The sequence below is a fragment of the Schistocerca cancellata genome, chromosome 2, assembly GCF_023864275.1.
Source record: "Schistocerca cancellata isolate TAMUIC-IGC-003103 chromosome 2, iqSchCanc2.1, whole genome shotgun sequence".
Classification (NCBI taxonomy): domain Eukaryota; kingdom Metazoa; phylum Arthropoda; class Insecta; order Orthoptera; family Acrididae; genus Schistocerca; species Schistocerca cancellata.
In genome coordinates, this window is record NC_064627.1 from 366,581,267 (window position 1) to 366,600,026 (window position 18,760).

Here is an 18,760-nt window from a genome sequence, read left to right on the forward strand (position 1 = left end):
GAAATGGTCATGTAAACTAAGGAAGAAGAAATAAAATCAGTCCAAGATACCAACCCAGAAGCTCGTTTCTTCACTTCTACTCCCCGAGGCTGATATCCGAGTCTTTCTGCACAGACTTGGAGACTTGATAAATCTCAGATTCTGTCACCGACTTATTCCATTACTCGAGGCCATTCGCGTGGCAAAGAGTAGGAAGACCTGAAAAATGTCATGCCGCTTCTTATTCGTCTGAGAGATTCAAGTAAGTACGTTGAGACCACCATCGGGTTACGACACTTCACTCACAATAACCCTGAGCAACTTGCGTCTATTTAGTCCTTTCTGCAGCTGAATATTTCCTCGTCGTCAAATCTTCTCAACAGACATTCGACTCAACCCGCACCGCGCTGTCCGTCGCTACAAATAAACTGTTTGATTCTTATTTCGCACTGAATTGCCAAATTTTTTGTTGGTCTCTTGACTTATTAAAATTAATGTACGAATATTCCTAATTTCTCCATGTGGTACGCCCACAGAGATAGTGGGAGAAAAGGAAACAGAATAAAAACACGAAATAGCAGTTTCTGTGTTTTGATGAAGTACGAAGCAATTTTCCTTCGGACATAAATGCGTGTCCTGCGGAGCACTGCATCGTATTTCTTAATTACGCAAGCACTGCTGTTTCGTATTTATTCACTATTACTAAGCCTCGACTCCAAATAAATATGTCATTTCTGTACGGGAACAACGTAATGTACGAGTGCAGGTTGTGACACCTGTGGAAGTTAGAGTTTGGCCGTCATTCGTTCAAGGATAGCGGAAGCCGTGAAAACGACCGCTCACGTAAAGCTGGAAATCCAGGTTCGAGTCCCAGTAAGGCACAAATTTTCATTGTCGTCATTCCAATACACAGTCGATGGTGGTTCGTATTCGCAATTGCGACTACATCTCCTGTAGCATAAAAACACACAGACCTAAAGGTAGAGTACTACAATCGTGCCCGGAAAGTTGGTCTGTATTTTCTGATAGTGTTTTAGCAAGATGACGTCTACCATACACGGAAAACTTTAATGTTGTATAGCTAACCGGTTTTTTGTTAGGTTACATTTCATTTGTAAACGAACTACGAACAAACTTCCTTGGGCAAAGATGTGTATATGGAAGTTGGACAGCTGTAAAATCCTGTACAGGGAACGTTTGTGGCAGAAGCTCGTGACCGGACTGTCTGACTAATTGCAAGCAGAGTGCAGCCCTTCTACCCGGCGAGATGCGGAGGTGGTTGGGTGGCAGGTCTCTCGACCCAGACCCCTTTCACATGTCGGAAAGATCCCGTGTACTCATTTTGACAGCGGGCTGAGTGGACCTTTCTCCGTTCTGGAGAAACTGGAATGAGGAAAAATCCAGGACCTCACCCGTGACTTAACTCGGAACCTTCAGGGCCGAAGTCTAGTGCTCTACCCGCATTTATTTAAAATCATATCAAACGATCAACACTTGTTCTAATGAATGAATCACTTTATGTATGCATCTAGTTTCCAAAGTAATACCTGTATGTCATCAGGGAACAATCGTCGTACAAACTACGAACATAAAAAGAATTCATACAATAAAATTATGTGAAATTAATACTTAGGAATTTTTTTGTCATCTCAGCATTTGTATATCGTTACAATCTTGCTGACCTGAAATGAAAAATAATTTATACAGCATAACACGAAGGCCAAAAATAAACAGTGCCGGCATACCAAGCTAGTGTTGGACATAACGAGGAAAGTAAAATATTGCGATTGTTTGTATTTTTCTGCTCGCAGTCACGTTTGTTTATTTTATGTTTAACATATTTCAACTCGTTTCACACATGTTTTGCTGATCTTCAGGCACTTATGCATACGTTTCTGTAAGCACGAAGGGCTTTCAGAACTTGACGTTTGACTCATAATTAGTAACAGGTGTGAAGTGAACTCAGGTAAGAGGTCTGTGCCTTTCTTCACGTAATTTTAAGGTTATATCAGGGTTATAATGGACGCTATAAGAATACATGGAAGTCATAAATGTGTTGACTACTTTCTTCTATTACGCGTTTCGATCACAAATTAAACATACTGTTTAATAATAGTTACTGACCACTGAACACAGGAAATATATCGAAGCACAATGTGAAAATATACCAGGGTTTAGGTGGACTCCTCATCATATGACCGGGCTTATGTGTCTTATCGACGAAACTGAATCATTACGGTAGTTGCGCCGTTTAGGAAGATAACTAGGCCACCACGTGCCACAGCTGGTAAACATTATTATTTAAGACATGAATACAGTTATTATAATCCGATGAAAATGTCAAAGATACTATCAGAGCTTGTGTATAATTTCAAAACCAATGTGTATCATACCAAAAACCACAGAATATCATCTGTATTAGACAAAAATCACATCTCATGCTGCAGGGGAGGGTTTGCAAACGGCAGTGCCAGGTAAAGGTAGAAGGAAACGATCCATGGGTCGACAAGACGAATAAGCGTCTCATTACAAAATACTAATCACTGAAATAGATACATTGAAATACACATACATTACTCGCCTGTATAGAACACCAGTCACAAGAAATATATTTTTTTTAGTTTCTTTTTTATGCGTGGGTAGCTAAGTAACCTAAACATATGACCACCAACAGAACCTCATGTACCGCTCCCTGTCCATTGTCCAGTCTCAGCTTCCTTCGCCTGGATGGTACTTGCCTGATTTACTATTGTATGTTCTTGTATGCTGTAACTCTTTTCATTTTAATGTTAATTTACCCTATGACCCACGTTACCTATGAAACCTTCGTGGTACTACTTCTATGTAATTATTTAAACAAATTGTCTTTATTATTTATTAGTAATTCTGCTACCTGTCACTTTCATTTTTATTTGTTTTATGTTTAATCTAACATAATACAACGCGTTTCGAACATATTGTGATCATCATGAGGCATTTATACATATATACATACAGAGAAATGTTACTTAAAAATAAATTGGCTTTAACTAAATTAACGTAGAACTTTTAGTCCATTGTTCGTTGCTATAGTGGCTGATGTGGCATTTGGCGGGGGGGGGGGGGGGGGGGCAGTGGAAGACCAGAAATCGATATCAGTCATGTCTTCTGCTGGATTTTCTTCGATTTATGGCCATCCACTGCCCCCCCTCCACCCCCCCAAATGCCACGCCAGCCACTACCGTAACGAACAAAGACAAAAAGTCCTATGTTAATTTAGTTTAATACAATTTATTTTTAAGTAACACTTCTCTGTGTATACGTATGTATAAAGACCTAATGATGAACAGAACATGTTCAAAATGCGTTGTATTATGTTAGATTAAACATAAAACAAATAAAAATAATAGAGTCCGGTAGAAGAAATTAGTAATAAATAATTATCCCACACAGTCACGGTTCACAAACGTAGCCACTAAGGCCGAAAATAATCGTCTTTTTTCCAACGGGGTCACTTTCTGCCCATGAAATAATGGTTATGTTTCTGGAATTCTCTCTACATATGTTACTATTTTTAGACATTATTTAATTTCTGTCATTTTTCAATTTCCTTTGGTGTTTGTAAGTTTAGGTTACTTAGCTAACCATGTATAAAAAACAAGTAATTAACAAATTTTTATTTCTTGTGCCCAATGCATACAGGTGATTAATATATGTGTGGTTTAATGCATCTATTTCATTCATAGGTGTTTTGTTGTAAAACGCTTATTCGTCGTGTCGCCCAGTGCATTGGTCCCTTCCGCCTTTACCAGGCACTCCCCTATTCGCTCCCCTCCCCTCCAACACGAGGTGTGATTTGTGTTTAATACAGTTGCTAATTTGTGGTTTTCATATGAAGTACATTTTATTTGCAACAAGCTCTGTGTCGTATCTTTGTCAATTTCATTGGATTATAATAACCGTATTCAGCTCCTAAGTATTAATGCTCACCAGTACTACCACCTGGTGACCTAGTTGTGTTACTGAACGGCGCAACTACCATAATGATTCAGTTTCGTATTATCTTATGGATAAGACAGATGGCTCCATACATATGTATGACGTATACAGCCAAAACCTGGTATGTTTTCACATCGTTCTTTCATATGTTTCCTGTTTGTATTTAGTATTCAGTAGGCACTATTACGCACTATGTTTTATTTGTAGCTTTTTACGATTTTTTTCAGATTGATCTGATGTTAATGTACAAATCGAAACGAGTAATTAAAGAATGTAGTCAACACACAACCTGTGACTTCCACGTATTTTTATAGCATCCATTATAGCACTGATACAACCTTTGAATCATAATTAATTGTGGCGATGCTGGCAACGTTTAGCTTGTAAGTAGGCTGTTTATGTTTTCTTACTGGCAACGTTACGTAGCGCTCTGTATGAAAATCACTGGCTGTGCTGTGTGCAGTCAGTGGCTGGTTAGCATTGTTGTCTGCCATTGTAGTGTTGGGCAGCTGGATGTGAACAGCGCGTAGCGTTGCGCAGTTGGAGGTGAGCCGCCAGCAGTGGTGGATGTGGGGAGAGAAATGGCGGAGTTTTGAAATTTGTAAAAATGGATGTCATGAGCTGCAGTATATATTATGACTTTTGATGACTATTGAGGTAAATACATTGTTCTCTATTAAAATCTTTCATTTGCTAACTATGCCTATCAGTAGTTAGTGCCTTCCGTAGTTTGAATCTTTTATTTAGCTGGCAGTAGTGGCGCTCGCCGTATTGCAGTAGTTCGAGTAACGAAGATTTTTGTGAGGTAAGTGATTTGTGAAAGGTATAGGTTAATGTTAGTCAGGGCCATTCTTTTGTAGGGATTTTTGAAAGTCAGATTGCGTTGCGCTAAAAAAATATTGTGTGTCAGTTTAAGCACAGTCGTGTATAATTGTTCTAAGGAGACGTTTCAAGCTGCAAGTGATAACAATGAAAATATTGTGACTGAAGACGTTCAACCCATAAGACAGCTAATAGAAGTACTGCCTCTAGTATCAGGGACGATGTAGAAAATGAAAACATGATATGCCGTGATCATCGTTGTCGCATTGCTATAGAAAATGGAGCGTGTTTCGAAAATTAAATATAAAATTATCATCTGGCGGAAGTAATACTAGTAACAATATGATAACACATTATACGAGAAAAACTGTGTTAATATATTCAGTTAAGGGTTTATAAAACTATCTGTGGTGTGTGTCGCCGGGAACAGGACAAAAATTAAAATGTTTAATAAACATATATACTAAAGCTACTATAACCAGTTCACTTTTAGTAGGCATCTTAGAAATAATAAAATAATATGTATGCTGTTGGAAACGTTAAGAACTTTGTTCTTCGTAGAGTAGCTAAAGGGCATGTTGTCGATATGTTATTTGTTGCAAGGCTACTGTGGAGTCTGTTAAGCTAATAAGTTTCAGAGGTTGTGTGTATAATATTTACAAATAATAAAGACGCTTATATATATATCTCAGTTCAGGAAAGCTGCTTTGTACATGGTAACGCATCAGTCAGTAATTTCAGAGCTGCTAGATAATGTTTGGACAACTAAATAAAGTGTTATGCTTGGAGTGTAACTGACAGCCGCTCATTCTGACCTCCCTTACACAATTCCTACTATTTGTCCTGTCCTGCGGGTTTAGCAGGGCAAATCATACATCTAATAAAATAAACACACAATTGTTTGCTTCACATTTTTTCTGGATACTTTGCTGGTCGATAGTAATTCATCGCAAACGCCCAGCTTGTGATTTGTATCTTGAAAGAGTCAAGTTGTTATCAGAAATATTTTACTCAATTTGCAGACCTTTTACTTTTACATAATTATTGGCAGTCTTTTTACGTGCTTTTCAGGCGTTTTAAGATTCCTTTAGCCCACATTGCGTCACTGGAGTACCATTTTGAGCATGTTTGTACAGAGTTAAGGCACCCATTATACAGAGAGAGAGAGCGTCACAGATTTTTATTAATGAAAAAGTGATTACTGAAAACATAGTTTAGTTACCTCAGAACCTTTGCGATGACCCTACAACCCTTGCCATGTGATCACTATGTCAGTTAAAACTAAATTTACGCCTCAGATTCGATATTATGTGGATATTTTACGTTCGTAAATTCGATAAATTTGAACCTCCGGGTCTTGGTAATGGCTAATGATATCGAAGAAAAGTTTCTCGAGAATATCATCTTAAGAACACATGGTAAAAATTTCGACATTCTGCAACGAACAGAAATTACAGAATTCGCCCTTCACACAAGAGATGCTTTTCGTACCCAAAAGTCATAGTTTTTCGGGTGCAATTGTACCTAACTGTTACAGCATCCCATGGAACAAAACCAGTTGCGTATTTCCCTGTGGTACGTCTGGTGCTTGGCTTTCCATTGATCTGTTTAGAAAGAACAGCTCGATTTAGTCATAGGGTCGAGCCGCGCACACCTGCTTTCGTGCCCTGCAGCCTATTCGCTGCAAATAATAACCTGTAGCTGCGATCCTGCAGTCAAATAGCCTCTGCACTGGCTAGAGTTGCGCTTTGACAAAAAAACACAGAAATGCAGAATAAAAGTAAAATGAATTATTTAATATCGAGGAATTTATTCTAATGTTTGTAATTGTTTTAGAGAACACAAAATTATGTTGCATAATGTTTATTCAAGAAAGGACATCTCAAATAAATGGGAAGTCGTCCTATGATATTTAGTTGAAATACTAATAGAAAACACCTTGATCAAATGCAATAAAGTTATGTTGGCAGCATTACGAGAATGGTAGCAAAATCCCCAAACTAAATAGTCATCAAAGATACGCGAAAGCTAAGACCATTTCGTGACCATAATACATTAAATATTCACCAGCTCAAAACAGTTCAGAGTTCAATACGATGACTCACAAATTAACACACGCGATACTAAGAATAGTAACTCATACTTGGTCTATTCTCAGTTCTGTAACACAAGTAGAAAAAGTTAATCCTATACTGGAGCACAGTCAGAATTCTCCTCAGACCTCCCAAAATATAAAGTCACTTCAGAAGTTAGAATGTGGTAGCGGTCGTTCATCACCCAGAATCAATCACCTAACATATCGAATATCACTCGTCACCACAAGTAGGTCTGCCACATTATAGAACAAACGGAAAAGTGATCACAACCGCTCCCTTGAGCTCTTAATTCGAGAAGTCAGAGTCTCCACTTGGCACCCACAGTGTTCTGCTACTCTCTGCATTTCCATTGGTTGAAGGCCGTCCACCCCCTACTCCCCCCTCCCCCCCCACCACAAAACAATACTTCGTTCTCAAGTTTTACAGACTCAACCTGACCACTTCCTGCACTAAATTAATATATTACAACAATATTTAAATAAAGAAATATTACAATCATTCTGTCACTTTCAGACCACACACAATAAATATAATTAAAGTTTTACCCATAAATAAATAAGCCAATATTTTTGTGCAGTGCAGTCATGTTAAATGAGAACAGATTGTTGTTAAATATTGTTTAAACAATTATTTTTGCCTGCATGTCAGAAGTGTCTTTTGACACTCTCCTTCAAAGGTGTTGTGTCACTGGATGCACCTCATTTTTCTCAGATCGCAGATGTATCCAGATTTACTTCAATCTTTGACAGTGAATTATTGTACATTCTTGAAGAGCTATGAGAATCTATCTTTCAGCTTGTCTAACACTCCTTCATTTCTTGGAGCATTTCCTGCACAGATGCCATGTGAGTAGTAGCTGTCCAACTCCCCAGCCTTAGGATTTACCCATTTCCAGTGATGCTGATCGCCTTTGTCTTTGGACTCGCCCATACTGGTCACTTGGCCGGACCTGCTGTGGCATGCCCTGAGCCCTGGGTCCACTAGCGTTCTGCCGTACACAAATTTCAGTTCCCCTCATACCGCCTCCAGGAATCGCCCATGAACAAACAGTACTTCCAAAAGCCTCCTAAGGTCCACCCTAGACGACACTTAATGCTAAAGGACCAACCGAGTAGCTCTGTTACCCTGGGCTGGGGTTAGTATGCAATGTTTAAATTTGCCCCTACACTGTAGGACAACTGCAGTATGCGCTTTCTTCCAGTCGGTATACGACTGGTCGCTAGGCCAAGGGCTACCAAAGCACTTGACCCTTTACCTCTGTGACCGACACAACCTGAGAAATGACCTCTTAGAAAATCACGTTTTCGCGTTCATCTTTTTGGAACATAGTTGTACCATGCACTGTCGTGTGCGGATAGATGTGAACTTTTATCTTGTTTTGGTGTAAGGAACTTGTCCTCAATGCTTGTAAAAAATCTTTGAAACACACTGCATATGGAAGCGCAGCACATAAAGTGAACAGCAGTCCGTGCACCTCCCCGCGACTGGAGAGCCGATTCGCCTGGGCTCCTCGGCCATGTACAACACAGTGGAGTGGGCGGGGTGGCGGGCACGCCGCGCTCGTAGCTCGCAGCCTGACCACGTGCTGCGGCGCACCGCCGCCCACGGCCGATGTTTATCGAGCGTCCGAAACGGTTCCCAGGTAATGAGCACCGGCCGCCTACTCCAGCTGGTTGCCACCGCCAGTCGGCGTGAGGCTCGCGTCTGTACCATTTGGCGGCTCAGAACGCCCCACATGCCATTTGTTCGTCTGCATGGAAGTCGTTGCAAACGTAGGTTGCCGAATCAGTAAATACACTACTGGCCATTAAAATTGCTACACCAAGAAGAAATGCAGATGATAAACGGGTATTCATTGAACAAATATATTATACTAGAACTGACATGTGATTACATTTTCACGCAATTTGAGTGCATAGATCCTGAGGTATCAGTACCTAGAACAACCACCTCTGGCCGTAATAACGGCCTTGATACGCCTGGGCATTGAGTCAAACATAACTTGGATGGCGTGTACAGGTACAGCTGCCCATGTAGCTTCAACACGATACCACAGTTCATCAAGAGTAGTGACTGGCGTATTGTGACGAGCCAGTTGCTCGGCCACCATTGACCAGACGGTTTCAATTGGTGAGAGATCTGGAGAATGTGCTGGCCAGGGCAGTAGTAGAACATTTTCTCTATACAGAAAGGCCGCTGCGGTCGTTCATTATCCTGCTGAAATGTAGGGTTTCGCAGGAATCGAGTGAAGGGCAGAGCCACGGGTCGCAACACAGCTGAAATGTAACGTCCACTGTTCAAAGTGCCGTCAATGCGAACAATAAGTGACCGAGACGTGTAACCAATGGCACCCCATACCATCACGCCGGGTGATACGCCAATATGGCGATGACGAATACACGCTTCCAATGTGCGTTCACCGCGATGTCGCAAACACGGATGCGACCATCATGATGCTGTAAACAGAATCTGGATTCATCCGAAAAAATGACGTTTTGCCATTCGTGCACCCAGGTTCGTCGTTGAGTACACCATCACAGGCGCTCCTGTCTGTGATGCAGCGTCAAGGGTAACTGCAGCCATGGTCTCCGAGCTGACAGTCCATGCTGCTGCAAACGTCGTCGAATTGTTCGTGCAGTTGGTTGTTGTCTTGCAAGCAAACGTCCCCACCTGTTGACTCAGGGATCGAGACGTGGCTGCACGATCCGTTACAGCCATGCGGATAAGATGCCTGTCATCTCGGCTGCTAGTGATACGTGGCCGTTGGGATCCAGCACGGCGTTCCGTATTACCCTCCTGAACGCACCGATACCATATTTTGCTAACAGTCATTGGATCTCGACCAACGCGAGCAGCAATGTCGCGATACGATAAACTGCAATCGCAATAGGCTACAATCCGACCTTTATCAGAGTCGGAAACGTGATGGTACGCATTTCTCCTCCTTATATGAGGAATCAAAACAACGTTTCACCAGGCAACGCCGGTCAACTGCTGTTTGTCTCTGAGAAATCGGTTGGAAACTTTCCTCATGTCAGCACGTTGTAGGTGTCGCCACCGGCGCCAACCTTGTGTGAATGCTCTGAAAAACTAACCATTTGCGTATCACAGCATCTTCGTCCTGTCGGTTAAATTTCACGTCTGTAGGACATCTTCGTGGTGTAGCAATTTTAATTGCCAGTAGTGTAGTATCACCCTTCGTCCCCCTTTACGCAAATTTGATGGTGTCCTCATTCATCTTTATATTTATGTTAATATTTACACCCAACATTCAGGCTGTGTTTCAGATACAACACAGTGAGGCCAGTAATGCAGAATATGGTTTTAAAATACACTGACGGAAAAAAAAAAATTTTAACACCGGAATTGAGGTGTGTGACATAAACGGATGATGGTAGTTGTATTTCTACTTCTGAAAGAACATGTCTTCAAATTTTGCGCAAGTAACGCCACTATGATTTTTAGAGTGGAACCCTTCCACGCCCACACCATCATCTTAGCCAGCACAAAAGGCCTACTGCCGTCTGTGCGTATTGGTTAGTTTTCACTTAGTCAGGTCTCGCAGGATGTGAGTACTGCGATGTTTGCGGACTTCTGGTTATGATTAACCATTAATAAGCACTCATCTGCTGGTAGATTAGGTTTAAAAAAAAACGTTCAAATGGCTCTGAGCACTATGGGACTTAATTGCTGAGGTCATCAGTCCCCTAGAACTTAGATCTACTTAAACCTAACTAAGGACATCACAAAAATCCATGCCCGAGGCAGGATTCGAACCTGCGACCGTAGCGGTCGCGCGGTTCCAAACTGTAGCGCCTAGAACCGCTCGGCCACTCCCGCCGGCCGTAGATTAGGTCGCAAGTTGAACGAAGGGTAGCAATTTGAACGGCAGAGGAAAAAAAGTGCCAAGCAAAGAGCTAGGGGATAAAAGCCTCTGCCATACTTGGATTGGGTTGTGAGAGCAGTAGCGGTTTTCTTGCTGCCTGCGAAAGGTCACACAAGGGCAGGTTTCATTAGCACTGGGTATCATCAGGTGGATACCTTTGACGTTGTGGAGCGATGTTACTCGGCGGCTGCAGCTGGATACCTGTGTTGGCTTCTCGGGTAGCATCAGCATACTTGTAACAGTTGGGCTCCTCAACGGGTAGTGTCAGATAGGGAATATATCGGAATCACAGTGTACGATAGCGTTGGCGGTTTGTTTGTGTGTTTGTGTGCGAGCTTGTCGGCTTCCATACTGTAACGCAGGTCGCACCAGTGTTTAAGAAGGGTAGTAGGAGTAATCCATCGAACTACAGACCTATATCATTGACGTCGGTTTGCAGTAGGGTTTTGGAGCCTATACTGTATTCACACATTATGAATCACCTCGAAGGGAACGATCTATTGATACGTAATCAGCATGGTTTCAGAACACATCGTTCTTGTGAACCACAGCGAGCTCTTTATTCGCACGAAGTAATGGCCGCTATCGACAGGAGATCACAAGTTGATTCCGTATTTCTAGATTTCCGGAAAGCTTTTGACACCGTTCCTCACAAGCGACTTCTAATCAAGCTGCGGGCCTATGGGGTATTGTCTTAGTTGTGCGACTGGATTCGTGATTTCCTGTCACGAAGATCGCAGTTCGTAGTAATAGACGACAAATCATCGAGTAAAACTGAAGTGATATCAGGTGTTCCCCAGGGAAGCGCCCTGGGACCTCTGCTGTTCCTGATCTATATAAATGACCTGGGTGACAATCTGAGCAGTTCTCTTAGGTTGTTCGCACATGATGCTGTAATTTACTGTCTAGTAATGTCATCCGAAGACCAGTATCAGTTGCAAAGCGATTTAGGAAAGATTACTATATGGTGTGGCAGGTGGCAGTTGATGCTAAATAACGGAAAGTGTGAGGTGGTCCACATGAGTTCCAAAAGAAATCCGTTGGAATTCGATTACTCGATAAATAGTACAGTTCTCAAGGCTGTCAATTCAACTAAGTACCTGGGTGTAAAAATTACGAACAACTTCAGTTGGAAAGACCACATAGATAATATTGTGGGGAAGGCGAGCGAAAGGTTGCGTTTCATTGGCAGGACACTTAGAAGATGCAACAAGTCCACTAAAGAGACAGCTTACACTACACTCGTTCGTCCTCTGTTAGAATATTGCTGCGCGGTGTGGGATCCTTACCAGGTGGGATAGACGGAGGACATCGAAAGGGTGCAAAAAAGGGCAGCTCGTTTTGTATTATCGCGTAATAGGGGAGAAAGTGTGGCAGATATGATACGCGAGTTGGAATGGAAGTCACTAAAGCAAAGACGTTTTTCGTCGCAGCGAGATCTATTTACGAAATTTCAGTCACCAACTTTCTCTTCCGAATGCGAAAATATTTTGTTGAGCCCAACCTACATAGGTAGGAATGATCATAAAAATAAAATAAGAGAAATCAGAGCTCGAACAGAAAGGTTTAGGTGTTCGTTTTTCCCGCACGCTGTTCGGGATTGGAATGGTAGGGAGATAGTATGATTGTGGTTCGATGAACCCTCTACCAAGCACTTAAATGTGAATTGCAGAGTAATCATGTAGATGTAGAACCTGTTGATCGGCTGTGATAGCAGCCGGCATATCCAGTTAGTGTTGTTGTGTAGGGGATGGCCGACGTAGTCCCTTGTCAAATGGTTCAAATGGCTCTGAGCGCTATGGGACTTAACATCTATGGTCATCAGTCCCCTAGAACTTAGAACTACTTAAACCTAATTAACCTAAGGACAGCACACAACACCCAGTCATCACGAAGCAGAGAAAATCCCTGACCCCGCCGGGAATCGAACCCGGGAACCCGGGCGTGGGAAGCGAGAACGCTACCGCACGACTACGAGCTGCGGACAGTGCCTTGTCAGTGTATACAAGTTCCCCAAGGGGGTTATGCCCTAGCTAGCAGTGCCTTTGGCCGCTTATGCTCCCGACTATGGTTGTGATCATTGTTTCCCAGAGTATGGATGAAAGGATTGTTCGAGTATCTCGAGTTCCTGTATAGTCGCGTGGCAAGTTTTTTTGAATACTCCGTCGAGGGTTCCAAGGCGATATTCATTGTGAAGACCCGCAGAGAGGATACGAATCCGTTTTAAATACATGCTGTAACAGTGGTGTGCGTTTGTTACCTTTGACATTGGACGCGCTGAGTAGATGTTAGTCAAGAAAGCGTTTCAGACGACAAAGACGCTATTATCGACATCTCACCTAGTCTGAACGAGATTGTTAATAGGGCTACGAGAAGCTGGATGTCCCTTCCGCGTTTCTGCAGAGAGACTTGGCAGGAATGTAGCCACTGTACATGGTCGTTAGCAGCAATGGTCACAGGAAAGTAAGGTCGCAAGAACAGTGGACTCCCGACGGCCACGTGACACTACCGAGAGGGAATACCATCGTGTGCGTCATATGGCTCTGGCGCATCGTACTGCGTCTGCAGCAGCAATCTGAGCAACAGTTAGCACCAGAGTGACACAAAGAACTGTTACAAATAGGTTACTTCAAGGACAGCTTTGAACCAGACGCCCTGTAGAGTGCGTTCCACTGACCCCGTACCATCGCCATTTGCGACTGCTGCGGTGTCAAGCGAGAGCTCATTGGAGGGCAGGATGTAGGTCTATCATGCTTTCTGATGAAAGCTGAGTCTGTCTAGGTGCCAGTGATGCCCGTGTGTTGGTTAGAAGGATGCCAGCTGAGGGCCTGCAACGAACCTGTCTGCATGCTGGACTCACTGGGCCTAAACCTGGAGTTATGGTCTGAGGTGCGATTTCGCATGATAGCAGGAGCATTGTCGTGCTTATCCCACGCATCCTCATTGCAAAATTGTATGTCTGTTTGTTGATTCGACCTGTTATGTTGCCGTTCGTGAACTGTATTCCCAGGGGGTGTCTTCCAACAGCATAAAATTCGTCGACATACCGCTGTTGTAACTCAGCATGCTCTGCGCAGTGTCGACATGTTGTCTTGGCCTGCTCGATCACCAGATCTGTCTACAACCTAACACATATGGGACATCAACGGATGGCAACTTCAGCGTTTTCACCCCAATGAATTCTCTTTTCGTAACTGTATTAATTACATGTATGTACCAATTAATCTATTTCAAGTGTATGTGTAGCAATTTCTGCTCCTAGTATGGTAGTTCTAAGAGAGAAAAAATCTATGATATTTCACTATTCAAAATCCGATTATTAGTTTAGGAAATATTACAGTATTTATGTATCGTTGTAGACGATGTTCATTTCCAACACTTGATGATTTCACAATTTGAGAGTGTATCTTGACATAAATCTTTCGATGCCAAGTTATTATTTAACAATCTTTGTACCTCAATTCCCTGTTTTACAAATTCACTCAAATTCTGAAATGCATCTTTGTTTCAATTTTCTGCCAGAAGAAAGAGGAGAACTGTTGCTGTAGTTAACTGATGAATCATCGTTAGATGTCCCGACCTTTGCTTTCATTTACATCTACATCGATACTCTGCAAATCACATTTAAGTGCCTGGCAGAGGGTTCATCGAAGCAATTTCACAAATCTCTGTTATTCCAATCTCGTAAAGCGCGCGGAAAGAATGAACACCTATATCTTTTCGCATGAGCTCTGATTTCCCTTCCGCCCTATGTAGGTCGGTGTCAACAAAATATTTTCGCATTCGAAGGAGAAAGTTGGTGATTGGAATTTCTTGAGAAGATTCCGTCGCATCGAAAAACGCCTTTCTTTTAATGATTTCCAGCCCAAATCCTGTATCATTTCTGTGACACTCTCTCCCATATTTCGTGATAATACAAAATGTGCTGCCTTTCTTTGAACTTTTTCGATGTACTCCGTCAGTCCTACCTGTTGGCGAGCGGGTCCAACCACATGTGACCGTGTGGGACGATTACCACCCTTAAGCTAAAATTAACTCCATGTTTTGCAATTGCAAGTAGTCTCTCTAAGCTGCGTCAAGGTGGGGCGCTACTTCACCTCGACGCGACACTTCCCTACAACAAAACGAACTTCCGCATAAAACAACAATCGGTTTCGTGGACAAAGCAGACAAATAACAAGTTGTAAACACTGTAATTACTTTGAAACTAATAATCCGATTTTACAGAGTGAAACGTCGTTGAATTTGTCTCTCTTGGAACTACGATACTAGCAATAGAATTTACTATAATTCAATTTGAAAAGGCGAAGTTAATACCGATACCTCTGCAGTTAATATAGACACGAAAGAAGACTGTAAACTGTTTAGTGAGAATTTTCTCACAATTCATCTCGGTGAAAATAAATTTACGATGTCATAAATGGATTCGGAAATAACTGATGTGAGTCATTCTGCAAATTCGTATCTCTCTCTTCACCTATAATTCAAGATATTTTCATCATTTATGGAGTTAAGAGTCGAAGAATTTCAGGATGTCGCTCCAGAAATTACGTGTGTTGACTGAGGGTCGAATACAAAACCTCCACCTAAACAACCGGCAGCTACCGGAGCTCTCACGCTCAACTGGACAAAAGAAAAGAAACGTAATGATGTTAGGATCATTAGCATAGACAGAAGATGATGCCACCAATGAGCAACAACATTCACTCTCGAAAAGGAGTGCAAACATTCTCAGTGTCTGTGATCAGTGGTACCAGGATATAATATGTGTATACTGAATGTTTGTAGTGTCATGGTTATCGGCGATCTGATGTTGCTCATAAGGCCCATCAGTGTACCCCCTGTTTTGACTCTGCAGGCATTACCTGTACTCAGTTTCGAGGTGAACAGTGTTTGCAACATTCATTCTGAGGTATAATCATGCCCTTCCGACGTATGCATATTCCTGCCGGTCGAACGGAGTCGCCGTTTGGTACCTGTGGGAAGCTTCTTCGAAACAATATCTCATACAAAATCCACATCAGTTTTCACAACTCCAACAAAACCATAGGTATGGTATATTTCAATTTGGAAAGAAAAGCTTCCACTCTTATTCCATGCGTAGTCTTCACACTTGATGTACAGGCCCTCATAAGGATAGCGTACGACCGATACCAGCCAACTAATGTAATCAGCGTACGTCACAAGCTTTTCGACAAATCCTCAACGAGATTACTTCCTTTGCTTTTTAAACCACAAAATAAACCATCTGGATTTCAGTTTTCCAATTGCGATTCTTCAATTCATTTTAATGTTTTAAAGCGACGTTTTATCTGGTGGTTCTTAAGTTGTTACAACTTTCCCACCCAACAGTATACTTCCTGCTGCTTTGCGCATTCTTATCAGCGGTGTCTCCTCACCTTGCGACGCAAATGCCCCATTGACTGTTGCAAACAACTGATTCTGTATCAATGTTGCTACTTGTCTCCTAGGTCTGGCTACACGCTTTAATGACAGAACATCACTAAGCCGTATGTCAATTGGATTCTGGTAACCAATCTTCCGCATTCTGCTTACATTATAACTTGCTAGAAACGAAGATTGTTTCACAGGAAACTATATCCGAGACAAGAGGTTCTACCTTTTCGAATCAGAGTGCCAGAAATCGTATTCCGCCGGTCAAAATAATAGGAAGACAAGCAACTGAATCAACCATAAGCAGTCTCTTGCAGCACCACTGGCGTTGTCGTGTAGTACCCTCCAACGCTCATGAAAAGGTTACCTATCGTCTGAATCCACGTAAATAACAAGAATTTTCTTCCGGCACTGCTCATTATGCGAACAGCAACATTTCGTCACAAATTATTATGACACGTTGTTGATACGTGATTCCTATCAGCACACACGAGTCGACAATTTAGTTAATTGCAGCAGAAATCTTCCGCTAAAAGTTTCGCCAGCTCGGCCCGTAATCGCAGAAATACGTTCACTCAATTACTACCAAATGGATCTCCACAGTGCGATCGTCGATTGTCGTTAAGAGCGATTCGACAGCCGTTTTCATTTGTCGGCCGGCGGCGGTCTGGCCGGTCGAAATGAACAGATACTAATCTCGTGCCACGTTCTGGCCACACTTATGGCCCAATTAAAGTAAATGGTTGTGAATTTCCTCTCACAATCGACGATGAGTGTAATTCGGCAGGGATTCGTGCCAGTTTGTGCCATTACATCTGGCGTAAGGACTCTTCTAAGGCAAACGACTACCGGGAGGCGAGAACCGTTCATCGATACGTCTCGCTTTTCCATGATGACAGGCGCACAGGTCTGCTGTAAGTACCTGATTCTAGAATAAGCTGAGACCGCTAATTTCTCCGCTTTTCCCTAACAAAAGTGTGCATTTTCTTCAAATTGCAGGAAGTTTCGTGGTCTACACCACTGCACTCATTTTCTTCTACCCACGAGATATACACATAGCATCTGTTACCGAAATAACAGAAGACGAGCTGCAGAAGTTTGGCAGTTGCGTTAGGACTGTGTGTATGAAAAATAAAATTCATGGATTATGTACTCAAATTCATTTTATTTATTCAAAATAGCCTCCCTCGGAATCAATACACAGCTGAAATCGTTTCAAAAATGTTTTGAAACAGTCGCTGTAGTCGTTTTTGGGAACTGTGTTTAGTACTGCAGTACCGTTTCCTTGGGCGTCCTTAAACGCATCTTAACAGGATCCTTTCATTGCCAACTTAGATTTGGGGAACAACGAGAAGTCGGCTGGCCGCAATCCAGTGAATACTTCGGATGATGTAGGACAGCGGTCCGTCTTCTAACGATACACTCGTGCACTGTCTTCATTTTTGTGAGCTGGATCTGGATCGTTGTCGTGGAGGAGCGGCCAGGACCCTGCCTCTCAGTACTCTGGTCAAATTCGACGAATTCACTGGCTGATGTTCCTAACTTAACACAAAAATGGATGTTGCCGTGTTGCTTCACCGCCATTTTCCAGCGACTGTCACACCTTCGCTTGCTGCAGCGATGTTTAACCTTCTACATAGTTGTTGAAACTTCAAGGATCACGCCGCGCCGTAGGGTAGCACTGTCGTTTGAAATTTCACAAAATCTGTCCTAATAGAACTAGGACACATCGTGTATGTTCTACGAGAGTCTTGAGACATTTTCATCGTTGCTCCACGAGTCGCTTCTGAATTCATGCTGACTTGCAATCATCGCGGATCGCATACCGTTCAAAACAACCCATAATGACGTTACATTCAATCTCCAACTGCCTTCGAACACTGATAGCGAAGAAAGCGAGGAATCGATCATCCAGTCGACGTCGAGGTCTTTAGAGAAAGAGGACAACCACAAGCTGTACATGGACGACAAAGGAAATCGACCGTGACATCGCATAAGGACCATGCTGTCGTTCAACCCACGTGATTTAGAGTACCACTAAAGTCTTACATTATGATAAATCCCGATTTCACACTGAAACTATCAGAAAAGAGCTATGCTGTGAATCTTCTTCAGTGTTCCTATATAGTTTTCCATTGCGTCTAAATACTTTGATTTCGACACCTATCACTACAGCAAAAATTTCGTCGTGATTCCTTTCTGCAATACGTATATTAAACGCTCCACATTCGGCTCTATGAGCTATTCTTTAATTTTAGGAGAAGTAGAATTTATATATGTCCTCCTCTGGAGCAGAGTGGTGCGTATGACTGACATGCGCATGGATCAGGTTCAATCACTGATACTGCTACAGATTTTTCCTTGGTGGGATAAGGTCGGAAACGGGCTGCTCTCATCCTAGTGATGACAGATCAGTTTTTAAGTCATCAGTCTTCTGACTGGTTTGATGCGGACGCCACGGATTCCTCTCCTGACAGCCTCTTCATCTCAGAGTAGCACTTGCAACCTACATCCTCAATTATTTGCTGGACATATTCCAACCTGTGTCTTCCTCTGAAATTTTTGCCCTCTGCAGCTCCCTCTAGTACCATGGAAGTCATTTCCT